Here is a 12,753-nt window from a genome sequence, read left to right as displayed (position 1 = left end):
CTCCATACCTTTGTCTGCTTCCTTCGGTCATCGATATTGAGGACGGCGGACCGGACTGGAGCAATCAACTTCCAATTGGATTGGCTGAACCGTATGACAAAAAACAACATCAAATGGACCCTGTGACCACAAGGTCTGTGGCATTTGATCCAGCATCGCCTGTGCAGACTCATGGTCCGTCTGTTCCCGCCCATGATGGCGGTCCAGGAAGACCAATTCAAGGTCTGACTCATCTACCATTTTTGCCATTATCCTGTAACTTTTGGTTGCGGCCGAATGCCACACATCTGGAATCTCTGTCATCATCCAGTCATGTTGTTGTGTTAATCGTTTCACCATGGGCCCCAATTGGCGGGGCTCATGGCCTGGCGACACAGCCAGTGACACGTGAGGCAAACCTTCCTCACTCATTTGATACCATTGCTCTTGCTCCGGCGACAACTGTACATATGCTGCCACCCCCTCGGGGCCCACAAAGATGCATGGTGATTGTAATGTCCAATCATCTCCCTCAATTTCTTCAAACGCATCTCTATATATCTATATATCAGAGAGAGAAAGACAAGGCAGCTTCCTTTGATGTCTATTGTTATGCAAATGTAGCATGTGTTTATGCTCATGAGTATGACATCCTTGTGTGACATCCGACAACCAAATGGAGACGGCCAAGATGGTCTAGTAATGTGAAAAAAAAACATATTGACCATGCTTACTTTTGCATACATTGCTACAAGAAGCATGGATACAACCAAAAAATACAACTAAATACATAAACATGCTCCAACGGCTCCACCCTGTCTGATCATCACCCCCCTAAGGAGACGGCTAGAGCCATCAAATGGAGACGACTAAGATGGTCTAGTAATGTGAAAAAACACATTGACCATGCTTTCTTTTGCAGACATTGCTACAAGAAGCATGGATACAACCAAAAAATACAACCAAATACATAAACATGCCACAACTCACTTCCACCAATATGGCTAAAAATAAAAGTACCGTCAAACACATTAGTATGTAGGGCCATCAACACTACAACCAAATACATTAACATCCCCCAACAGGCCTCCAAAGGGCATGGCTACAGCCAAAAAAAAATGCAACCAAATACATAACCATCCTCCAACATGCCTCCAACAATATGGCTTAAAATACCACACACTAACATGTAGAACCGCAGATAGGGGCACTATAAGAGACACGAATACAGTCATGAAATGCAACCAAATACATTAACGTGTTAAAATACCACACATTAGCATGTGGGGCCACAGACATTGCCTCCACCAATATGGCTAAAGCTATAATACCACCAACCAATATGGCTACACCCCAAATACATTTACACATCATATGTGATGCAAAAACACTCTGGTAAAATGGAGACAGTTTGTCTTCATCCGCTTTCATCAATTTACACATTGACTGGTGATACCCCCAATACATGCACCACCAGGCCATCAAACACATTAGCATGTTTAGCATGTACACTAGCGTAATATTAACCATGACCAATATGGCGATAGCTAAAATAGCTAAAATAGCTTGGTAAAGTAAAAAATACATGCCCAGACATGCCGCCGGCCGCGATAACCAATAGGGCGATCTCCCCCCGCGACAACCAGGAAGACGCCATCTTGGCCAGCCAAGATGGCGCCTTTCTGTCTGACGCACGAGATGACGCCTCTCTGTCTGACACCAGGATAGAACACCTGACCGGATGGGACGAGCATCACCATGTAACACCTGACCCAGGATGGGACGAGCATCACCATGTAACACCTGACCCCACGAGATGGCGCCTTTCTGTCTGACATCAGAGGATGTCACAAGACATCTGGATAGAACACCTGACCGGATGTCACACAAGGATACCAAATCAGGTTGTGACACCTGACTCAGGATGCGACACCTGACCGGATGTCACACAAGGATGCCATATCAGGATGTGACACCTGACCGGATGTCACACAAGGATGTCATACTCATTAGCATAAACACCTGCTACATTTGCATAACAATAGACATCAAAGGAAGCTGCCTTGTCATTCTCTCTTATATCTCATCTGATTCTCTATCATAATATAGAGTGCAATGCAATGGATCCACTGGGGTGTGGTACGGTGCGAATGCCTGGATCCACGGTTTCCACAAGAGGTACGTGGAGTAGACACCTCCACCAAATGGAGTCTCAGGATTCAATCTCGCCCAGTAGTTTCGAGCCGTTTTTGGTACTGTGGGGAGTGGTGCCATCAACCACTGACCCTGAGGTGTCACAGGCTGGGAGCATTCCAGAACCTGTCCGTCAGGAAATGTCACTGTAAGTCCCTTCTCGCCGCACAAAATCTGGGCTCTCAATGCTGACATGTCTCTGCCCATCAAATTGATGGGTGTGTCCATTGCATGAACATATGAATGATATAGTTTCTGTCCGGTGTTTGTGATTTCCGCTTTCAATGGCCGAGTAAAGGGCAGAGTCTGAGGACGTCCCGAGAAGCCGACCAACGTTGTAACTCGTTTCGACAACGCTGTACTTGGCAGTGGCATGTTGATCGATGAATGTGTTGCTCCAGTGTCCACCAACATGTGGACCGGAGTGTCCGCCACTGTCAACCGAAGGATTGGCTCTGCCTGGCCAATGCTTCCCGAGCTTCCCAGGCCCCCCTATTCGTCCGGGCCGTACCACGGGTCGGCTTGGTAATACTGCCCCTGTGGATTCGGCTGTGGCCATGGGCGGGGCTGCTGCGGTCCCCTTTGGTGTGGTGGCCCTGCTTGCTGGTTCTGCTGCTCCGCCCCCGGTGGTGGTGGTGGGTTGCCATTACAATCTCGTCCCCAGTGATCAGGGGACCCGCAGTGGAAGCAAGTCCCTGGAGCGAACCAATTCCGCCCCCGTCCCGGGGGGGCGCCACGACCACGCCCTCTGTATCCACCACGGAACCCTTGGCCTCGGCCCCGTCCAGCCCCCACTGGAGTCTGATACATCTGTTTTTGTTTAACCTTTTCTTGTTTTGCCTCACCATGCAACTTCGCCAACTGTAGTTTAACCAAACTAGTCGCCAGAGCGTCAGTTTCCTTTTGATCTTTATTTGCTTTTTCCATGTAGATGCGGCAATGGTGTATCAAATGCCTCTTGAATCTCGGTTCCGGACAGACCAAAATGTCCGGATCAATTCTCATAATCGCTTGCACCTCATTTGGGAGGCCGTTCAGCATCGCCGTCCTGAACATCATCTCAGCTTCAGGGTAGCTGCCTGGGTGTTTACCTGTGGTCTCAATCCACATTCATTTTAAAGATATTAATTTCATTCTTTAACATCTACATCGGTTGTTGACAAAGTACACAAATAAACATCATACTTTCTCCATGGCCAGATGCAACACAGCAGATCACACTGCAAAGGCCAAATTGATCTTTTTTAAATCAACACAATGCAGCATAATTTTGGGAGTGTTCTATATAAATTGCCAACTCATCTCTCCCCTATTCATTATGACTCTTAGTTCCCACAAATACCATATTGTTAAAGTTAACAAAACGGCAATCAAGATGGCCACCTAACATGCAATAACGTCATTGTTTCTTTAAATAACGTTTTTGCCACTGTTCAGGCATTCAGTGTTAATTCTGAAACAATTCAATCCATTTTGAGAATGCATCTATTATGATCAGGCATTATAACCCTATGGATTCTCTTTAGCACATGTCAAACAAGCTCTACAAAATGTATGTTTATGTCACTATAAGGTGTTGTATTACTACATACGATTACATTATCATTTAATTTGACACATCTTTCAAAATTGCTTTTGTTTTCCGGTGCAAATCAGATAGACTACAGTCTAATAAATTCTTTTTATTTACCTATTTTAGCCAATTTCATAATTTTAACACATAACACTGACAGCTCACAGACAACACAAAAAACAGCAGAGACACAGCTCACAAACAATACCAACAAATAACGCTGCGCAAACGTCATAGAGGATGACGTTTTGGTTATACTTTTTTCATCAGCGCCTTTTATCCTTCATGCAAATGTGCATCACTCTTCTTCAAACATTCTCTGAAAAACTCACACTTTCTCTGCCTCACCCGCAGCCATAGCACCCCCCGTGCGAGGGGGGACGCGGCATCAATGTTGATTGCTCACAGGCTGGCCATTTCCTGCAACAACCACCACCCACAGGAGCATAGCACAGATCCACGACTACGCGCAAGCGCAGGCACGCTCCTCAATCTCACCCTCTCAAAGGGCAGGCCTACTTTACTGTTCCCCCTTCATCATGTTCACATTCAACATCTTTCACTGTCTTCTACACAACATTTGTTGTCTCTTCTCATCTTATCAAGCCACCTTTCTAGTCACTTTCTGTCACACACTTTATAGTCTCTACTGCCACACACCTTATTTTCTCTACTGCCACACCTCGATCATCTTAGTTTCTCCAACCAACTTAAACATACTCATCGTCTACTTCTCAACTTCCCTATTATCGCTCAACAGGCTCCTAAACATTCTCCATGACTAATTTCTTCCATAGGACACAAGTCTCACTCACACACACACACACACACACACACACACACACACACACACATACACCCACACACTCATTCATGAGGATCCTCTGCGCGCACACGCACGCACACACACGCTACACACACGTTTGGCGCACAACATAAAAGACCACAAAGAGCACACTAAGAACACCTTTTTGCTCATCTTACTTGTCTGATTTATTCTCTATTTTACTTTTAGACACTATTTCCTTTTATTTTGCAAATCTTAACTTCAGTGTTTCTCTCTTACTTTTCCTTTTAACGCGAATATCTCCTGTACATTTAAGATAATTTCCGTTTCTTTTTTTTTTTTTTTCCCTCAGCCAGGTTCCCACTCTGTTACATGGGTTTGATCTGTTTATCCTGATTTTTAATTCGATCAGGATCCTGCCTTTCACTTATTTTCCAATCTTTACATTTTAGACTATCTCGGAAATTAATTTTGCTCTTTCTCCGTGAAACAATTCATCCTTTAATTTCAGAAACAACTTCTGACACCGTTCTTTTTCCTTCTTAATTTTCTTACTTTCTATTCCACTAATCAACTGCGATTCCAGTTTATCATAATGACCCATAATCTCCGACCAGACTTCAGTCCGTTCGTCTGAAGTGCCACAGAGGGACCCTGAGGGACCCTTAATTTGAAGGGACCCTTAATTTGAAGGGACCCTTAATCTGAAGGGACCCTGTTAGAGATGTTCCGACTCTAACTTACTGTGCAAGAACAACACAGGAGACAGTATGCCCTTTGAACACTTGCACGTGGAGAACTTGTTCGTCATTGTAGCTACAACAATGTCCGAACAAATTCTGCAAGTGGAGAATTTGTTCGTTGCTGTTGACACAGCACTGTCCGAACAAAGTCTGCCGCTGCACCCATGCAAGAGAGTATTTATTGAGAAAAGAAGGGTGGGGGTGACAATTTACATGTGTGGTGGCCAAGGTGGGGGTTGAAACACCTGGCCTCTGATCACATCATAGCGGGGGATGTTTTACAATGTTGAGTAGACAAAACAACTTTGATTGCGTCTTCTACAATTGGTCAATCAGTGCAAAGGATCTTAGCACTTTGTTCTGCTCCTTTGTTAAGACAGGACAAGCTTAGGTCAATCACCACTGATTACATTCCAACATAATATGATCACCCTAATCTAGGTCAATCACCACTGATTACATTCCAACATAATATGATCACCCTAATCTATTCAACCCTAACATATCCCTCCTGTTTATCATATGATGTTGTCAAGAAAAACAATTTAACAAACACACAGAAACAGCGTATCATTGCAATCTACGTAGATCAATTTTAGTGTGTGAGTGAAAAACCTGCGGCAAGATGTTATAATGCAGGAAAAGTCTCACACGGTCCCTCTGCCTTAGGCGACCAGAATGTTACCAATAACAACAGTCAAGACAAAAAATGGCTCGTGATTGTTCAGCCGTCGGGGGCTTGGCACGCCCACTGTTGGAGGGTGAGCACAATTCTCACCCCCTCTGCAGCACTGCTTCGTCGGGGGAGAACCTGGAAGTGTCTGCCGTGTGGTTGTCGTCTTCAGTGGCCAGGGTAGACTACCTGGCCACCAAGGGGGAAAAGGATTATTCTGCCTCTATTTGAATTGGGGGCGGGGACGCTGGTGATGGTGGATATGTTTGCTGGAACCGTCGTGTTGCAGTCATCAAGGCTCAGAACCATCCCCAGACAGGATCATGAGAGTCAAAGGTCACAACGGTCCTGCGTCGACGTGCAGAAGAGTTGGACGTGCAGAAGAGTTGCGTGCTGTCGTCAGCTGATGATGTTGTATCCTGTAGGTGTGGTCTGTCACCCACACTGGTGCAGACACTTGTCCAGTTGGAGGGCAGCATCGGACAACCACTTGAAATGGCTCTCTCATCCTGACACTTAGCAGTGACATCCAAAGCTCCCATCCAGTGTCCTCCTGGAGAGCAGTCGTTGTTGATGCATTTGTGGGTCTTGTTTCCTTGGATGTAACATGTATAGTTCACTTCAGCTGGTCTCTCTGTGTAGGCCACTTGCGGCAACGTTCGTCCTTTAACAGTTGCGTTGACATTAATCCAAAAGAGTTTGATCACAGGTTCTTTTCTGTGAGTCCAATAAAATCCATGTGCATGATTTGGAATGGGTAAGATGGTTTTGGAAATGAGCCTCTCTTAGGTCTCATGTTTCCTTGTGGATTATGTTTTACACAAACAGGACATGCTTTACAAAAAAAATTAAGTAAGCATCTGAACCAAAGGTAGTGAATTGACCATGAATTGACCTCATCCCTCCTGTCGACGCATGGCAAGGCCCATGTGTTGCAATTGCTGCTGCCTTAAAAAGTGATTTTGGTAAAACAGGTTTGTCATTGATGCGGTGGATATTATCTGTATCCACCAAGTGTTTCCGCACCCTGTTGTCTAATTCAGGTGGGGAACCATTGGGGAGCGCATATTTTAGCTGTTGCTGATAAGCACTCTCAGCTGCATCATTGAATGGGATGCCATTATGCACCCTAAATTCTTTTTCAAATGTTAATGGAATGGCAGCCTCATCACTTTTTATCTTTCCATTTTTGGTCTTTTGAATTTGTTCCCATCGCTCGTGAAGTTTTCAACCACACTCTAGCACATTGCAATTCTCCCTCTTATCTTTCCTTTCTCAGTCCTTTTGTCTTCCCAGCCACACTCTCCTCCAAACCATCAACCACTATTTTCCACATTTCAACTTCCCTTCTACTCCATACTTTTTCTTCCACTTTGGCATGTATCGCATACTTGCCATGTACTTCTCATCACCTTCAAGAGTTTAGAGATTTACCGTTTTTTTTGTTTCCTATCTTAACTTGGTATTTTTCGATTTTTCCAATTTTTATTCAATTTTTTGTTTTACTTTTTTGAGGATCCTCAATGCAGGATTAAATTGACCGTTCAACAACAATTGCCTCTTAGTCAAATTATCCTACCATTCACACTCTCAACCACACAACTTTCATGCAAACAGCTAGAACCTCAGCTGTTTCTTAGCTCGGACAAATCAAAGCCGTACACTTCATAGCTCGGACAAACCAAACCGTAAACTTCATAGCTCGGACAAATCAAAGCCGTACACTTCATAGCTCGGACAAACCAAAGCCGTACACTTCATAGCTCGGACAAACCAAAGCCGTAAACTTCATAGCTCGGACAAACCAAAAGCCGTATATCTTGTGCACCTTTAATTTTTTACGCGTATCTCATAGCTCGGACAAACCAAAGCCGTATATCTTGTGCACCTTTACGCGTTTACACTTAGGGCTTTAACTTACTTGTCCCCTGGTTCGTTGCACGTTCGGATTCCGTCAATCCACTGCTGTTCGACGAAGGCAGACCTTAGATGCTGGCCCAGCGAAGAATTTACTTGCCAGGTCTTTTCTTTACCAGGTCCTCCTAATGGACGCTGGCTTGTCGACAATGCAGCACGTCGTCCTCCGTCGATCAGCAGTGGGTATGTTGGATCCGGGTCACGGCACCAAAATGTTAGAGATGTTCCGACTCTAACTTACTGTGCAAGAACAACACAGGAGACAGTATGCCCTTTGAACACTTGCACGTGGAGAACTTGTTCGTCATTGTAGCTACAACAATGTCCGAACAAATTCTGCAAGTGGAGAATTTGTTCGTTGCTGTTGACACAGCACTGTCCGAACAAAGTCTGCCGCTGCACCCATGCAAGAGAGTATTTATTGAGAAAAGAAGGGTGGGGGTGACAATTTACATGTGTGGTGGCCAAGGTGGGGGTTGAAACACCTGGCCTCTGATCACATCATAGCGGGGGATGTTTTACAATGTTGAGTAGACAAAACAACTTTGATTGCGTCTTCTACAATTGGTCAATCAGTGCAAAGGATCTTAGCACTTTGTTCTGCTCCTTTGTTAAGACAGGACAAGCTTAGGTCAATCACCACTGATTACATTCCAACAGAATATGATCACCCTAATCTAGGTCAATCACCACTGATTACATTCCAACATAATATGATCACCCTAATCTATTCAACCCTAACAGACCCTTAATTTGAAGGGACCCTTAATTTGAAGGGACCCTTAATCTGAAGGGACCCCTAATTTGAAGGGACCCTTAATTTGAAGGGACCCCTAATTTGAAGGGACCCGAGACCATTATCCCCCTTCCTCTTATCCGCCATCTTTAAATCCACTCGTGTGTCTCCCAACCACTTTTTACGCAGAACAATTTTAGTTTTCACACACCGCTTCCACACTGATACGTAAATCCCAGATTTTAACCCGTATCGTAACCGCGAATAGTTCCAAACTATTCTAGTAGGTAAATCCCAGATTTTATACCCTACTACACACTTTCGCTGTTCCGCTCATCCTTCCTCTTATAATTTAGCGTTGCCAATGTGCAGAATTTGAAAAGGAATCTGCTTACCTTGTCTCACTGTGGGCCCAAGAGGAAAGACTGTCGGACGTGTGGCGTCTTTATCAGGTCGTCACCTGGTGTGGACGTGGGTCCCCGAGTCCCAGACTCTTGTGGTTTTTATCAAAGTCCCAGACTTCTTTTAGAGTCCCAGACTCTTTTACCTCTCTTGCATCACGTCAGGATCACCATAAATTGTTGGAATTTATTTCTAATTTAACATAAACTCAAGTTACTAATGTGACTCCAATTTGTGACCTTACCCAACTGCCACTCATCCAACAATATGCACGCTCGTTCTGCAATAGAAAGGTATCAGGAAGCCGGCCTTTTCACACACGAGCGGATTTATTCCTAACACACAAACCTAATACATCACCTGGGTCTCGGGTCCCTCTCAATACACCTCTGTACGCCTCTGTTGCCACCAGCAGACGTACTCTACATCCGAGTTGCCCAGCCATGAGTTATACTACACAATATGCAAATGGCACATCAACAAAGGCATTCTGTCATTATTCTATTGGCTATGTGTAAACTGCAGTTAACTTTAGCTTGCTCTCATTGGTCTTTCTTCTCCTGCAGAATCACTTGCTCACTCCTCCTGGTTGTAGTTTTCCTTCCAGGGTCACCAGTTGTTATCTACCAGCTGGCCCTGTGGTTATCTTGTCCTCCTTGCTGCTCCTGGGAGAGAGGGAAATATGGATTAAATGACAAACTTTGATGGAGTAGTGATTTATGGCCTTAATTAAAAGGTAAAAAAATATGCTGAATATATATATATATATATATATGTATATATATATATATATATATGTATATATATATATATATATATATATTTTTTTTTTTTTTTTTTTTTAAATGAGTTAATGAGGTCATAGGTTATAGGTTGTGGTTAGGTTGTGAGGTCAAATGTTTTTTTTATGACCGTATTGGTAATAATGAAAGGCAAGGGATTAGGGTGAGAGAATGTGCGTGATTGAAAGTCAAAGTGTTGTGTTTTGTTTAGAGTTTTGTGTTGTGAGCTGCTGCTTTCTACCTCGTCCTGTAGGGGGTGTTTAAGTGGTTCATAAGATAAGAAACTTGCACACCTTACCATTCGTATCTCAGGATGTCTGTAAATCTTGGTTTGTTTGTTTTTTGGTTAGGGGATATGTCTAAGCATGTCCTGTTGATGTTGGCTGGTCTTAAGATCATGGGGGTGTTAGATTTTTTATGACCCCGCGTGTGTCTGGAGTTGTGGGGGAGTCAGTGTGTGTGTCTGTAGAGATGTGTTTTGTGAAACATATATTTTGTTTTTTCGTGGTATCTTTCATTTAAAAAAAAAGATTTAAATATAGTATGAGGCGAAAATGAATCTTACCGTCCGAGGGAGGAAATTAGCTGGTGATTGAGTTTCCATTTCAATAAAAAATCTGTATGCAGGAGAAATGAAGTTAAAAAATGTTCAAACAAGATCTTTGAAAATATAACACGTGACGATGAAAGGCAAAAAGTGGGTGGGATCGGCAATGCGGGTATATAGAGTCTGGGGAGTGGAGGTTGTCGATCTGATTTTTTGAACCTTCTACTGAGAAGTATGATTTCCGAAACACCTGTAACGGTTCATGTCTCACCCCCGGGTGCAGATGGACTTTTACAGGCCCCTAGGAAGAAGCAAATGTTTGTCAGAAGATTGCAACAGAGTCCTCTAAATGTGGCGGAGCTTGAGAATAATTGGCCTTTAACTGGTACTTTTTCCTGGGGCTACCAGTAAATCCACCACCTGGGAGAATTGGTCTTTTTCATGCGGGATGATGGCAAGTATACCATGCCTCATGGATTTGGATCCCTCAACTCGAATGACTGGGCCATCATCAGTCAATTGTTTCCAAGGCTCCTTCCCCAATTTGTTGGAGAAACGGGGCTGAAGGGCGAGCTCACACTAACTTGGATTTCGAGACTAGGACCGAATGGCCGCTGGTTTTTCCGCCTCAAAGTTTCACCTCAGCTATCCCCAGAGGAAGACGGTGAATTATGTGATGGTCTACTCACCCTTCAGGTCTTCAACAGTGAGTGTGGTGTTCTTCAGACGATTCTACAAGTCCCTTTATCAGAGTGGCAGAGGAGAATTAATCCCTTAACTGACATTATAACAGAGTAGTATTTGTGTAGTAGAATGTGGATCACGATTGTGGGGGTCAGAAAAAAATTAATATTTGACTAGCAACTCAATACGTTCTAATTTTTACAACCCCTACAATCAAAGTACCGCCTACTCCAAGCACACCCACCCCTAAATCTCCAGGGGGAGGGCGTGGTCCGTTTTCATCTGCTCTGTATAAGAAAAAAATCTGCCCCAAAGCCTCAAACCTCAACGAATCTCGCCAAGAAACATCTCGCTGATCAAGACAAAATGTCTGACAAACGTTGCGCCAGAAATCTTCTGCCTACCTTCCAAGATGCAGACAAGGAACCAGAACAAAAGATTCTAAAAGGCCTACAACGTCATCACAAAGAGGTAATTAATTTGTGTTCGGCTGAAACTACTCCTCAAACCTCACCCATGATGCCCCGCGGCTGCGGTTCTGATGAAGCTGACATCAACATGCAGACTTCCACAACGATTTGCCCGGAACGCACCGTTACGTATCCGGAGGCCCGCCATTCTGATTCCAGATGCGGCCGAGATTACTGCTTTCGAGAATGTTTAAAAGATTTCGAACCGATGCTAATCGCTGAATCCGTCATCATCATTTCTTCGGCTGAAGAAGAAGAAGAGGGAAAAACATCTCACCCCGAGGATCGTCGATTCACACGTCTGTTGAAGGAGCCGGGGACCTGGCACGCAAAGGAGGCTAGACGACAGCCTTTCATCACGCTGGAGAAGCCGGTGGAATCGGAGCTATGGTGTCCCGAGCTGGCAATCCCGCCATTTGAAACGGAAAATGTCTCCCTTTCTGCAAACCAGCCTGCGCCTCCAGATCTCGACTCATCAGAGGGGGCAGTAATGAGCACCGACCGCGACAAATCAACATCGGAGGTCTCAACGAACAACGACCGCGAGAATTCATCAAAGGGGGCAGTATTGAGCACCGACCCCGACAAATCAACATCCGGGGCTTCTTCGTTGCCATCATCCTCGTCATCAAACAGTGACAGTTTTGAAAACGAAAACGCTCCACCGCGGGTGTCGCCACTTGATTACGTAAGAATCAAATTGTTGGTAGTTTACTTATTACACGAAACGCTGTTAAAACATAGCGCAATCAATTGTTTGGCTTGTGAATTGGACGATTGTTAGAGATGTTCCGACTCTAACTTATTGTGCAAGAACCACACGAGACAGTATGCCCTTTTGAACACTTGCACGTGGAGAACTTGTTCGTCATTGTAGATACAACAATGTCCGAACAAATTCTGCAAGTGGAGAATTTGTTCGTTGCTGTAGACACAGCAATGTCCGAACAAAGTCTGCCGTTGCATTCATGCAAGACAGTATTTATTGAGAGAAGAAGGGTGGGGGTGACAATTTACATGTGTGGTGGCCAAGGTGGGGGTGAAACACCTGGCCTCTGATCACATCATAGCGGGGGATGTTTTACGATGTTGAGTAGACAGAACAACTTTGATTGCGTCTTCTACAATTGGTCAATCAGTGCAAAAGATCTTAGCACTTTGTTCTACTCCTTTGTTAAGACAGGACAAGCTTAGGTTAATTATTACTGATTACATTCCAACATAATATGATCAACCTAATCTATTCAACCCTAACAACGATCTTTCC

At 44.3% G+C, this 12,753-nt stretch overlaps 1 long non-coding RNA gene across 1 annotated transcript; it reads right to left on the bottom strand.

The window, feature by feature from the left end:
- Window positions 1–2,608: 2,608 nt before the first annotated feature.
- On the bottom strand, window positions 2,609–11,748 carry LOC147053864 (uncharacterized). Its single transcript, XR_015066911.1, has 3 exons — window positions 11,022–11,748; window positions 10,351–10,402; window positions 2,609–9,668 (listed from the first exon to the last, which is right to left on the bottom strand). It is a non-coding gene; the product is annotated as an uncharacterized LOC147053864 (long non-coding RNA).
- Between the last annotated feature and the right edge of the window lie 1,005 nt (window positions 11,749–12,753).

Source organism: Syngnathus leptorhynchus, chromosome 8 (assembly GCF_054491065.1).
Source record: "Syngnathus leptorhynchus isolate UIUO chromosome 8, UIUO_Slep, whole genome shotgun sequence".
Lineage (NCBI taxonomy): Eukaryota > Metazoa > Chordata > Actinopteri > Syngnathiformes > Syngnathidae > Syngnathus > Syngnathus leptorhynchus.
Note: the sequence above shows the minus strand (reverse complement) of the source record. Positions and strands in the feature narration are given on the sequence as shown.